The sequence below is a fragment of the Sturnira hondurensis genome, unplaced genomic scaffold, assembly GCF_014824575.4.
Source record: "Sturnira hondurensis isolate 20B ecotype Veracruz unplaced genomic scaffold, ASM1482457v3 Scaffold0022908, whole genome shotgun sequence".
NCBI classification, from domain to species: domain Eukaryota; kingdom Metazoa; phylum Chordata; class Mammalia; order Chiroptera; family Phyllostomidae; genus Sturnira; species Sturnira hondurensis.
The window spans coordinates 2,314,317-2,327,137 of record NW_028095539.1 but is presented as its reverse complement, the minus strand read 5'-3'; the positions used below and the strand labels follow the sequence as shown (position 1 = coordinate 2,327,137).

General features: G+C 41.0%; 1 protein-coding gene and 1 pseudogene across 8 annotated transcripts in view; one reads left to right on the top strand and one right to left on the bottom strand.

Annotated features, from left to right (window-relative positions):
- Window positions 1-12,821, top strand: part of MAPKAP1 (MAPK associated protein 1) — a 211,292-nt gene that overhangs the window by 94,604 nt on the left and 103,867 nt on the right. The window lies entirely within an intron of this gene.
- LOC118980144 (40S ribosomal protein S3a-like) lies at window positions 1,238-5,797 on the bottom strand (annotated as a pseudogene).

The following is a 12,821-nucleotide window of genomic DNA, read 5'->3' as shown; positions in this document are numbered from 1 at the left end:
AAAAGGAATGGGAAACGCTGCTTGCAAGTATGTGGACCAGAGGAACCCGCCCGGATGGGGATCAGAGGAAGTCTCACTGCTGGGAACTGGGAGCTCGGGGGGGAGTGTTCTTGCCTGCGAAGAGAAACAGCACAGCCGACTTGGTCTGTGACTTGTTTAAGTTGTGTTTCTGGCAGCGGCATAGGGGTAGTGGTAGGACCGGAACCCGGCCCCGGGGTGACTGCGTTTATGGGAGCCCTGGTCTTACCAAAGCATAGGAACCCTGCGCAGCTAGAGCAAGACCTGGCTGTGGACCAGAGGCCTCTGCTCCAACAAGGATGGAAGCGGTGCGGTGTCTGTAAAAGCCTTAGACAGGGAGTGGGGACAGAGGAAGGTGGGGGAGGGAGAGAAGGAGATAAAGTGTTTCTGTTCAAAATGGCCTAGCAAATTAATTCCAAAGCAAAGGAGTATAACTAGTACTAAGACAGAAAGACAGTAATCAGAAGAATTCACTTCCAACAAAATGTAAGAAGGCAATCTGAAAATTAATTTCAAATAAATATGTTTAAAATTATCAAAGAGATGAAGGAATACCATCCATGGTAGACTTTTAGGATATTATGAAACAAATGAGCAGATGAGAATAAAGAGGTGGGTTTAGAAAAGAGCCAATTAAAATAGTGGAAATATAAAATTCAGTTTTTAAAGTTTTAAAAAGTATGGGATAAACCCTAGAGTGGGCACAGTTAAAGAGGGAATGAGTTGAAAGATAGCACTAATGAATTCCACCTAGGATGTGACACAGAGATGAAGAGATTAAAAGAATGAAAAATGAGTAAATTAAAAGGCACAGAGGAAAGGTTGAAAGCCTCCCACTTGTGAAGCAAGAAATGGAGGGAATAGAAGGAAAACAGTATTTGAAGAGGTAATGCCAGAGCCCCTTCCAGAATTGAATGCAGATATGGACGAGTCTTCATACCGAAAGTACATACAAATTAGCCCCGGCTGGTGTGGCTCAGTGGATTGAGCGCAGGTCTGTGAACCAAGCAACCACAGTTCGGTTCCCGGTCACTTGCCTGGGTTGCAGGCCAGGTTCCAGTGGGGGACACATGAAAGGAAAACCATACATTGATGTTTCTCTCCCTCTTTCCTTCCCTTTCCCTCTAAAGATAAATAAATAAAATCTTTTTTAAAAAATACATACAAATTAAATGAAAGGATACTCTCTCACACAAATAGGCCTTTTTATTTGCCACCATTAAATGTCTGAAGTTAAACAGATTTCTGGACTGGGGGCTCATATCCATCAGCTCGTTCAACTTCAGCACCTGTCTCATCCCCAGTAGCTTTTCCAGAACTGCTACCTTCACCATGAAGCTCCATGAGTTTTCTCAATTCAAACTTGGGCTTCTTCAGCATTTTGACTTTTCTAACAAAGACATCATGAAGTGGATAATAGATTGGCAAACCTTTTCTATGCCTTTCCCAGTGCTATCTGGGATCAGTTTATTGACCAGTTCTTTCAAGTCATTTGTCTGCACCTCTCAGGTCATGATTTCCATCATTTTCTTCCGGATTTGGCAGGCCTGTTGATGCTCGCCTGTTGAGAGTAAGAGGTCTTGCGAATCTGATTGTTGCGTTTTTTTAGTAAAACTAACACAGAGTAAACGAAGCAAATACCCATCAGTAGTCTTGACATCAACATGAGCTTCAGTCCTGGTCTGCCATTTTTTGACCATGGAGCACATTTTGTCACGGGTAAGATCCACGTCATGGAAATGAGTCAGGCACTTTTTGCCCTGAACATCCTCAGTAATCAGCTTGAATTTTCTAAATGCAACTGCATCATTCTGCAGGTCAGCCAGGCTCACTTCAAATACACAGCCCCTCAGACCCTCCAGTGCGATTTTGGTTCCCTGAGTTCTCGTGACTAGTATTTTTTCAATATTTCTAATGTTGAATGTAGCTGGTGCTCACATCACACCAGTCTTTCTTAGAAAATGGATCAACCACTTTCTCCTTTGCTCCCTTTTGGCCACCTTTTGTCAGGTGCGTGTTCTTGCCCGCCGCCGTGGTGCTGCTCAGAGAGCCAGAAGGTCCGAAGGGTACCTTTGTAACAGATCGGGGTAGAGCAACTGGACATGAACAAGCCAAAAAAAATCAACTACACCCTAAATCTCTTACCATGTATAAAATTAACTTGAAATTAATTGTGACTTGCATGTAAAGTGTAAAACTAAAAAACCTTTAGTAGGAAACAGGAAAAAAATCTTTGGGACGGAGGGCTGGATGAAGGGTTTTTATATATGTGACTGATGCGGACCCCAGCCCACAGGGTCCATGTGTCGTGGCTGCCCTGAACGAATTCACACTGACTGCAGAAGTCCTATGGAGAAAGAGGGACAGCATGGCCACTCTCTGAGAGAGAGAGGGTGCTGACCCTTGCCTGGGCAGGCATTTATTGCTTTTCTGGGCACATTAATTACAAGGATGGTCCTCATTTACTATGCACAGGTTCACTTTAGGTGGTTATCTTTTACAGAAAACAAAGGAGAGGATGTTGCTAATTACATCAAAGAAGAAGGATATTTGCAAATGCAAAGGTAAAAGTGGTTGAACTAGTTATACTTATCCTTAGGAGGTTTAGCATAGATTTTAGGAAGTTACTTTACAGATATGCAGGAAACATTTTCTGTCTCAATTCAGGGTGAGGGAGTTTTAGCAAAAGCAAGCCTCCAAGCAGCCTAGGTACAATGCGGACCTGATTCCCCATGGTAGAACCTATCCGTGGGCATGGGTCCTGTGTGCTGACCTCGCTCCCTTTTGGTTTTCTGAATCGGGCCGGGCTATATTCCCCACGCCACGCAGAACAGTCTCCTATACATGACACTAAAAGTATGATCCATAATGGGGAAAAAGAAGATAGATTGGACTTAATCACAATTAAATACTTTTGTTGTACAAAAGAACCTTCCTTTCTTCCTTCCCAGCCCAAAAGCTGTCAGGCAGCAGCCATTCTGCTTTCTCCTTTGCCATGGACCAGAGTCTTCATCTCCACCTGGCCAAGGGGGATGGGGGTTGTGGGAGGGACTGGGCCAGTGACAGTGCATCAAACAGTAGGATTTAAGGCAAAATGTCAGTAGGGATATTTTGGTAAACTACATAATGAAAAAGAATAGCCCACCAAGATGATACAATAATTCTGACTGTTTATGTATCTAAAAACAGTCTCAATATTTCAGGAGGGTTATAAAGAGACATTGACTAGTCCTGGCTAGTGTGGCTCAGTTGGTTGGAGCATTGTCTTATAACCCAAAAGGTTGCAGGTTCAATTCCCAGCCGGAACACATGCCTAGATTGTGAGTTCAGTCCCCTGTCTGGGCAGGTACAATCCCAGCTCATCGATGTTTCTCTCTGTCCCATCCTCTTTCTCTAAAAACCAATGGGGAAAATAATGTCTTTGGGTAAGGTAAAAAAGAAAAAGATTTTTAGAGAGGCAATGACGGATCCACAGTCAAAAAGGAACATTTCCATGCATTCCTCTCAGAAACTGGTAAGTAAAGCAGAGGAGAAATTAGTAAGGAAAGGGAAGAGTCACCGATTTAATTAGGAATTCTGAGCCCGCCAAATAGAGACTATTTAAATTAGTGTGTAAGCCTCTGAAATTGAGTACATCTTATTAAGATTGTTATTCCTGAAGTATATCCAGTGTGTTAACATTTTCAAATAGTTGCTCTGTAACTATTTTGAATCACAGAATTACATTGAATTTGAATAAACCATCATCTTTTGAAGTTTTTACAATTCTTACATGACAGTGGGTTTCTCAGACCTGCTTGGTGTAAGACAATTTATAAAGTACGTTACTGGGGTCTCTTCCTATCAGACAGTGTAGTGGACGGTATTTTCTTTCCAGCTTATTTGTACTTAAGTGTTGAAATAAGTCCTTATTTGGTCCTTATTTGATCTTTTCCAGTGGGTTGGCCCTTTCAAAGAGCCCTTCATTCGCAGGAGACCATTCTTCTAATTTCATTCTGGTTGTCAAGAAAATCATTTATTTAAGAATATTGTTCTTGCCTTGGCTGGTATGGCCCAGTGGATTGAGCATGGGTCTGTGAACGGAAAGATCCCTGGTTTGATTCCCAGTCAGGGCACAGGCCTGGGTTGCAGGCCAGGTCCCTCGTTGAGGGTGGGCGAGAGGCAGCCAGTTGATGTTTCTCTCTCACATTAATGTTTCTTCCTCTTATTCCCTCTCCCTTCCCCTCTCTGAAAATAAATAAATAAAATCTTTTTTTAAAGAAAAGAATATGGTTCTTTTGTCTCTGCTGTGAAAACTGTTTGTGGTAGTAGGAATAGAGACTTTAGCTGAAATTCTTGACTTCCTTTGTTAACTCTTAATGAGAATTGGAATGTGATATTTAAGCTGATTTCCTGCTTTTTTTAAATGCAGTGATTTTAGGAAAAACTAAAAATCTATTTGGAAGAAACTAACTGAAGTCATTTCAATCTCTAGGCAGTTGAATTTTTTAATTTAGACTTTATTGTGTAGATTCATGTTTATTGAATTTTGATCAGAAATTATAGCCCATAAAATTTCTGCTTAGAGACTTATTTATATTTTACATCTTATCATACAATAAATTTTTATAAATATTTCACGGATTCTGGAAAAATTCTATATAGGTTACAGCATTCAATATATACTTATTAAATCAATATATTTAATTACTATCATGTTCTTACATGCTTTGACTATTTCATCTATGGGTAATTAAGAGAAATGGATTATAGCCTTTATTTTCTTGTGCGTTCTATCAAATTCTCGTAAAATTTTAACAGTTTCTATTTCACATATTTCATTGCACAAAAGATTCATGCATTTCATATCTTTATTGTGAACTTTACTTTTTCAACATAAAACAGCCCCACTTGTTTTTTATTTTGTATTGCATCCTGCCTTGTTCTTTGCTTTGCTTCCATACTGTTAGCTTTTCACCCGTTTTTCTTTGCACTGGTTTAGTCTAATGAATTTTTTTAAGCCTTTTGCCTTTGCCTTTTTGGTTTAAATATGATGAATAATTTTGTGAGGGTTTTCTTTTTTGACTCAGTCTGAGTCACCTTCTTTGCATAGGAAGTTCATCTTACTAACATATCGCAACCAATGATACGGGCGTTTATGTCAGTCACCTTATTTCAGGTTTGTTTTTTGTGTATATATGTTTTAATTTCAGTTTATTTGTTGTTCTGAGGCTGGTTAATTTGTTTTAAAACATTTTAATAGACTTTATTTTTTAGAATAGTTTTAGGTTTACAGAAAAAAATTGCACAGAAAGTATAGAGTTCCTACATATCTCCTTCCCGCCTCTCATTTTTACTTCTTACCGACATTTTGTATTAGTGTGGCACATTTCTTATAATCAGTGAACCCATATTGATACGTTGTTATTATTAACTAAAGTCAGTCATTTACATTAGAGTATGCGCTTTGTATCATACAGTTCTGCAGATTCTATCAAATAAAATGGTTTCACTCCCCTAACAGTGAACTGTGCTCCATCCGTCTACCCCACCCTCCTCATCTCTGGCAGTTACTCACCTTTTTACTGTCCCTATAGTTTTTCATTTTCCAGAATGTTAGCTAGTTAGACTCATAGTATTTATGGCCTGTTCAGACTGGCTTCTTTCACTTAACAATATGCATTTAAGGTTCTTTTATGTCTTTTCATGGCCTCATAGCTCATTTCTTTATATTGCTGAGTAATAGTCCATTGTGTGGTTGTACTGTAGTTGGTTTTTCCAGTCACCTACCGTGGGACATCTCGATTGATTCCAACTTACCAACAGAGCTGATGTAAACTTCCACGTGCAAGTTTTTGTGTGGACGTAAGTTGCCCATTCGTTTTGCCAAGAGCTGGGAGTGCATTTGCTGGATTGTGTGCTAACACTGTGTTTACCTTTCTAAGGAACTGCCAAACTGTATTCTGAAACATATAGTTATACCATTTGGTATTTCTGTCAACAGTATATGAGAATTCTTGCTCCACATTCTCCCCAGCATTTGGTTGTGTGACTGTTTGGGGTTTTAGCTATTCTAATAGGTGGGCAGTGGTATCTCATTATTTTAATTTGCAATTCCCTAAGGAGATGATGTGGAGCATCTTTTTATATGCATCTTGTATGTATTTGCTATTTATGGCACATCTCCATTCCGGCTAGCTACATTTCAAGCACTCAGTAGCCACAGGTTGGGAAGTGCAGCTCCAGAGTATGTGAAAACGTGGTAAAGCCATGCAGTGGGGTTCACTGTGGACCCACTCCATTGGAATGTCGCCTCAACCGTCTCGAGCCCTTGGGGAACTTGATGAGCCCTGCCTGGGTGGGTTTTGTACATAATTGAGGGTTTACCTTATTCAGTATAAAATTTTCTGAATTTTAACAGTTTTTCATAGAAAGCCCTCTAAAATATGTTAACCTTTTCCTCTGCCTTCTTAATCAGTGTGTAATATAGTGGAGTCCAATGCCATGGTCTGTGTTTGAATTCTGATGTTGATACCTGTCAGGGTGGTTTTTGGATGAATTATTCCACTCATGTATTCCACTTTCCTTGTATAAAGTGAGAATAGAAACTTCCTAATAGAGTAGTTATGCCTATAAATAAGAAAACACATGGCAAGGGCTCAGTAAATGTTCATTTCTGGTTTTGCTGACTACTGTACTATAACCAGCTATCACTACAAACAAAACTAGTAGTAATTCATAAATAGTAGCATAATTTAGCCCTTTCCCGATGGCTCAGGTAATTCTGCTTTGCTATGAAAGTTTATAGGAATGTTTGACCTTACATCATGTTTTCTGACAGCCTTGCAGTTCTTTACACTTCTCAGTGCTTGACCCCCACCTTTTCTTGCTGTCTGCTTCTCTGTGCTCTTCTCCCTTTTCTAGGTTTCTGTTTCTAATCTCTATTCCTTAGGGTCATCACTGAGAACCATTCACCTAAATAATACAGCCTGTCGGGCCCTTCCCATTCTGCCCCCCAGCTGTGCTCCCGAGCATCCTAACACATCACGTTCTTTAACTGGTGCTTTGTGATGCCGGCATCATGTCTGCTTCTGCTGTTTCCTTTGTCAGAAATGCCTTTCTCACTCTTTTCGTGATACCCTGTTCAATCTCGAAGGCTTAACTCCTCAGTCGTTTCTTCATTCAGCAAGTGTTTACAGAGTTCCAGGGCCTTGGTATTGAGGATAAAATGGAGAACAAGAGACATGTGATTATCCCACTCAAAAAATTTACAGTTTCGGCCCTGGCTGGTGTAGCTCAGTGGATTGAGCATGGGTCTGTGAAGTAAAGGGTCACCAGTTTGATTCCCAGTCGGGGCACATGCCTGGGTTACAGGCCAGGTCCCCAGTAGGGGATACATGAGAGGCAACCACACATTGATGTTTCTCTCCCACTCTTTCTCCTTCCCTTCCCCTCTCTCTAAAAATAAATAAAATATTTTTTAAACATTTACAGTTTCATGGGGAAGAAGAAACAGTCAAATGTATTGCTCTTTGTTCCTGGCTCATTTCACTTATCATTTGTATACAATAAATATTTATTGAGTGTTTGCTGTATACCAGGCACTTTACTGAGTATACACTGCTGAATGGAACCAGAGGCGGGCTCTCTGTCATGGCTTCCACGGTTTAGTACGGGAAATGAGCAGAAAATTCAAATGATTAAAGCAAATAATATTTTCTCAAAAACTGAGCTATGCACTCTGAAGGAGAGAAAGAAGTACTGTTATGAGAGTCTAGTCTGGGAGTTGGATCAGGAAGAAATTCCCCGAGAAAGTGATACCAGAGGCATTTGGAGGGGACAGTCGTGGCGAATGGAACCGCAGGGCGGAGATGCTGTGGCAGGAGGGAGCATGTGGTGGTCAGGGAACTAAAGCATGTGGTGGTCAGGGGGATGTGGTGGTCAGGGGGCATGTGGTGGTCAGGGGGCATGTGGTGGTCAGGGGGCATGTGGTGGTCAGGGGGCATGTGGTGGTCAGGGGGCATGTGGTCAGCTGGAGCACAAAGCAGGGGAGAGAAGATGGGGCGGGGTGAGATGAGAGGCAGGCATGGCCCACCGTGGAGATTGAGAGATGTGGACAGATTCTGGGAACACTTAAGAGGTAAAAATTCACGTGACTCAGGAATGAATTAGCTGTCGGACGTATGGGAGAGGAGAGGTGTCAAAGATTTCTTCCTTGCACAGCCCCGCATTGTGCCCTTTGCCCAGGTGGGGACATTGGAAGACCAGGTTTTGTTGGTTGGTTGGTGTGTGGAGGGGGCTGGGAGTGGCGGCCTGAATTTGGGCTTCTGCCTGTTAGCTCGAGGGGGCTTTGCTGTGTCTAAGAGAAGTTTTCAAAGAGTCGTTTATATTTGCATGTTTGGAGTTTAGAGAAGAGAGACGTGAGCTAGAAATGGGAATTTAGGAGTCATCTGCATAGAATCAATAGAAGCCTCCAGCATGGATGAATGAGAAGAGATAAAGGCCCAAGACTGAACATTGAAAAACTCTGTGGGTGGTGCTGCTGAAATGGGGTATCCTAGACACAAAAGTAGGTTCAGAGTGGGGTGAATGAAGAGGTCAATTTTGGATGAAATGAAAGCCAAGGTTATTCCAGAGATGGATCCAAGTGCAGAAATCTTACAAGCAATAGAATACATACGAGTTTGGAGCCTGAATCATATCTATTTTATTAGCCTGTGTTTCCTAGTCTGTAACACAGTGCTTATATTAATACATAGCAAACATTCAACAGATAATTGTAGCATGAATAAGAGAACGTGGGAACATTCAAAGTCCTGGACTGAAATTCTCCACCCTTGCTGTGCCTGGGAGGCCTTCACCCACTAGAAGGGATGCTTGAACTAAACCTCAAGAGATACCCACATGGAGTAGGAAGCGGGGGTGTCTGGCCCAAGCGGCCTGAACAGTGGTGGGAGCTGGCCCTAACACCTGACCAGGGCACTGCAGGCGGTTGGGGTGAGGGAATGGGAGGAGATAGGGTTGGAAAGCAGGGAAGAGTATAGTGGAAGGCTATATGGAAACCAGTGCTTTCAATGGTTCTTTTGTTTTTATTCTGAAGGAAAGTTTTTAAGCAGGGGGTTGACAGTATCCCAGTTGTGTTTTTGAAAGATCCCCTGGTAGTGGGTTTGAGGGTGAGTGTTTACAGGGCAAGTTTGTAAAAAACTTAGTGAGTTTCTGAAACTTAGAGTTCTGCCAGCTGAACTTGTCTGAAGAATCTCTCTAGTTCAGAGGAATATAAAAGAGGACTTTCCAGAAATGCCAGAAATAGTGGCATCTGCAAACAAGGATGTTAAAACGGCCGGTATAAGTGTGCCCTGTGTGTTCAGGGCGATAGAGGGAAACATGAACATAGAGAGGAAAGAAGGAGGTTTTTTTAAACCCAGAGAAGATTTCTAGAGACAAATAATACAGTATCTGAAATGAAAACTGTACTAAATGAGGTTAACATCGTATTAGACACTGAAAAAGAAGAAATCAATGAACTTGAAGACACAGCACTAGAAAGTATGGAAAAGGGGGCTCAGAACAATATGAAGTTCTTGTTTGCACTTAGAAATTACTGGGTATTTTCTCTCTAGAACTTTTTTTTTTACCAGAAAATTTAGACTTAACTATTCCTGTGTGAGGTTGATGTGGCTCGACAAACATGATAATTTTTTTTTTAGTTTTTCCTTTCTATTTATGGGATTTTTGTTTAGATAAAAGGGAATCTTCACAGTCTTAAAAATCTTTTCTCTGACTTCAAAGAGATGAACTTCTAAGCTGCAACCCTCGGGAGCTTTCTTTCTCTTGCTAATGCCTGACACACTTTTAACATTGATTCTGTCATCAGAATAAACAGCAAAGCCCAAGTAATGAGAGTTCTGGACATTTTAGAATTATGCACTCATTTATTTTTCATTAAAAAAACAATAAGCATCCATCTGTCTGGACATCACACTTAGTGTATTTTGCATCTTCCAAAATAAGTGAATTTTTATGAGTTGTAAATTGAACATGTAAGATCACATTTGATAGAAATCTGGGATGCTTCCTGGAATGCTCCTGAATTTTCATGTATGAATTAAGTACCATTTATTTGTGGGCTAGAGGCTTCTGTCTCTTCATAAAAGCCGTACTGGTCTTTGAACATAAAGTGAATATCGGTCAATAATTCAATGAAATAAATTTTTCTACTGAAAAATTTTAGACTTATCTGATAGACTATGAATAAGTGAAATTCAGTTGAGTATATTTATTAAAGCTTTGGTGCTACATATCTTCAACACCCCAAAAGGTTTTTTTTTGGCAACAGGCTCCATTTTGCAACCATTCACTGGTCAAACTTCCAGCTCTTTCACAAACTTCACTGTCTGTGAGGGTCTGCTCTTTGCACATCTGCCCAGCTCTGAAATTAAGCCTCTTCCTGTGGACCCAGTTGCCCTATAACTTGTTCCTTAGTCTCTTGATTATTCCTCCCTCTCAGTTGTGACTCACAGCCAGGACTTTTAGGTTTCTCTATCTCAAGCTCTCTGCCATGCTTTCGTTAGGTAGTTAATTCTGCTTCTATGTATCAGAAGCTTCAGAATAGAAGGAAAAATCTTGACAAATGAGAATTCTTCACAGCAGGCGCTGTGCCGTGAATTAAGTCATTTAATTCTTACAAGACCTGTATGACGGGGATGGTTATTTTCTCTAATTACAGAACGTGGTAGCAACAATACCATATTCAGGGTTGGGATGTGGGAAGGCAGGCCGCTCTTGGAGTCGTTGGGGCAGGCGATCCTCCCCTGCCGCGGGGTTAGGGGTTTCCCCTCTTCTTGGTGCTGTTCCGTGTTTCTAACTTCTCTACAAGAAGCACGTAATTACCCGTATCAAAAAATAAGTTAAATATTTTATGAAGAGAAATGAGAGTTACACTATTTATTGTGCAGTATCTGAAAAGTAAAGAAATTTAGAAAGAAAAAGTGCTCATTGCCTAAATGTAAATATAACCTTTGTAAACTTTTTGGTACCTTTCCTGTTAGTCTTTTTATATGTATATAATTGAATGATTTTACGCAGTTGTAATAATCTCAGTGGCTTTTCCTCCATTAAAAAGTGAGACGCCAGTACTCAGTCTTACCTTCTACAGAGCCTTCTTCTCCCCTGGTCTTGAATCTCAGTCTCTGCCACCTGTGCCTGGCCTAGGAAGCCCTGTTTGGTTAACAGGTATCAGTGAAGCAAGAAAAGCTTATGCCCTGACTGGGTTGCCCCGCTTGTTTAGAGTGTCATTCCAACCTGTTAAGGTTGCGGGTTCGATCTCCATTCAGGTCACATACCAGAAGCAACCAGGGAGTGTATAAGTAAGGGGAACACAAATTAATGCCTGTCTGTCTGTCTCTCTCCCTCCCGCCTCTCCCCTGCCCCTTCCTCTTTCCCTAAAATTAATTTTTTAAGTAGAAAAGAAAAAAATCACTTATTTTATCGTTAAAACACCCATTTTTAATAATACCCTTTATGCTTTTTTATAGGCGAGAATGATTCACTCTACACATGCACGTATTCATTCATTCAACAAATATTTGTTAAGTTACTTCTAAATGCCAGCCATTTTTACTTCAGGAAGGATGCAGAGACAGTAGAAGGACCCTGCTCTTCAGAACACAGATGCATAAATGAGAAACGGAGCGATGTAATAGTGATATGCAGCGATAGTAACCAAGTTCCGTAAGGGCCACACAGGAGAATCAGTTTTACAAATGATTGTCCTGGAAAAATCAAGGAAAGCTTTTTATAGATAAGAAGTGGAGCTCAGAGAGATTTGGTCACACAGCTGGTTGACGGTTGAGTTAGCATTAAAACCAGATCTGACTGCAAAACCTGTCTTCATCCCGCTGAACTATGTCAGAAGGAGGCGCCCTTGTTTTCGCTGTTTTGTAAGTTCTAGATGTTTCTGTTTGGGGAATTCCTGAATCAGGGACCACAGTGGCCAGTTTTCTCTCCTCACTTCAGAATGCCACTGTCTTCTGATTTGATCAAAGAGCAATGAAACAGAAGCAAGGAGACCTGAGCTCTCTAGAACCAGCTTTGCCCCTGTGTAACTGGGTGACGGTGGGCATTTCATTCCTCTTTCTAGGCATCTATTTCCCATCTGTAAAAACCAGGAGGTTGAGATGAATCTCCCTAAGCCTCTAATCTTTTATAAGCAATGTGTTGTGGTTTCCTCCTCCTTTTCTAAGTATATAACATTTCCATAGAAACACACTGTGTGGCTTTGGCAGAGGTGGCGGGGGGCGGATCCAGAATGAGGTTTCTTGACTACCTGGGTTTGCATCTCAGCTCCGTCATGTAATGCTGTTTAATCTTGAGCAAAGCACTTAACCTCATTGATGCTCAGTTTTCTCATTTGTAAAATGGACATAAAAGTGACTAAGCCGATGGGAAGGTTCAGTGAGCTAAAGTGTCTGGCACGTAGGGCTCAGTAAATGTGGTTAATGATACTAATGGTTACTGTACTGGTGCTAATTTGGAGTCCTGATGCAGTTTTAAAGTCAAAATACCACAGTGTCTTCTTTTATTATTCTTTCCTTTTTAAAGACACAAAAGGAACCAGTGTGTCCATGCACAGAATACGGAATTTTAGTCATTTTCTTCTTAGGCGTTTAATTAAGAGGTTTTAGAATTTGGAGCACTATTTGCTGCTAAACCTTAATGATAACCCAGAAAAGACTTCCATTAGTTTTGTCTAATATAGAGTGAACCATTCATTCTTCCCCTTGCTGTGTCCCCAGTGCTGAGGACAGGCAACAGCCAAGGGCAGG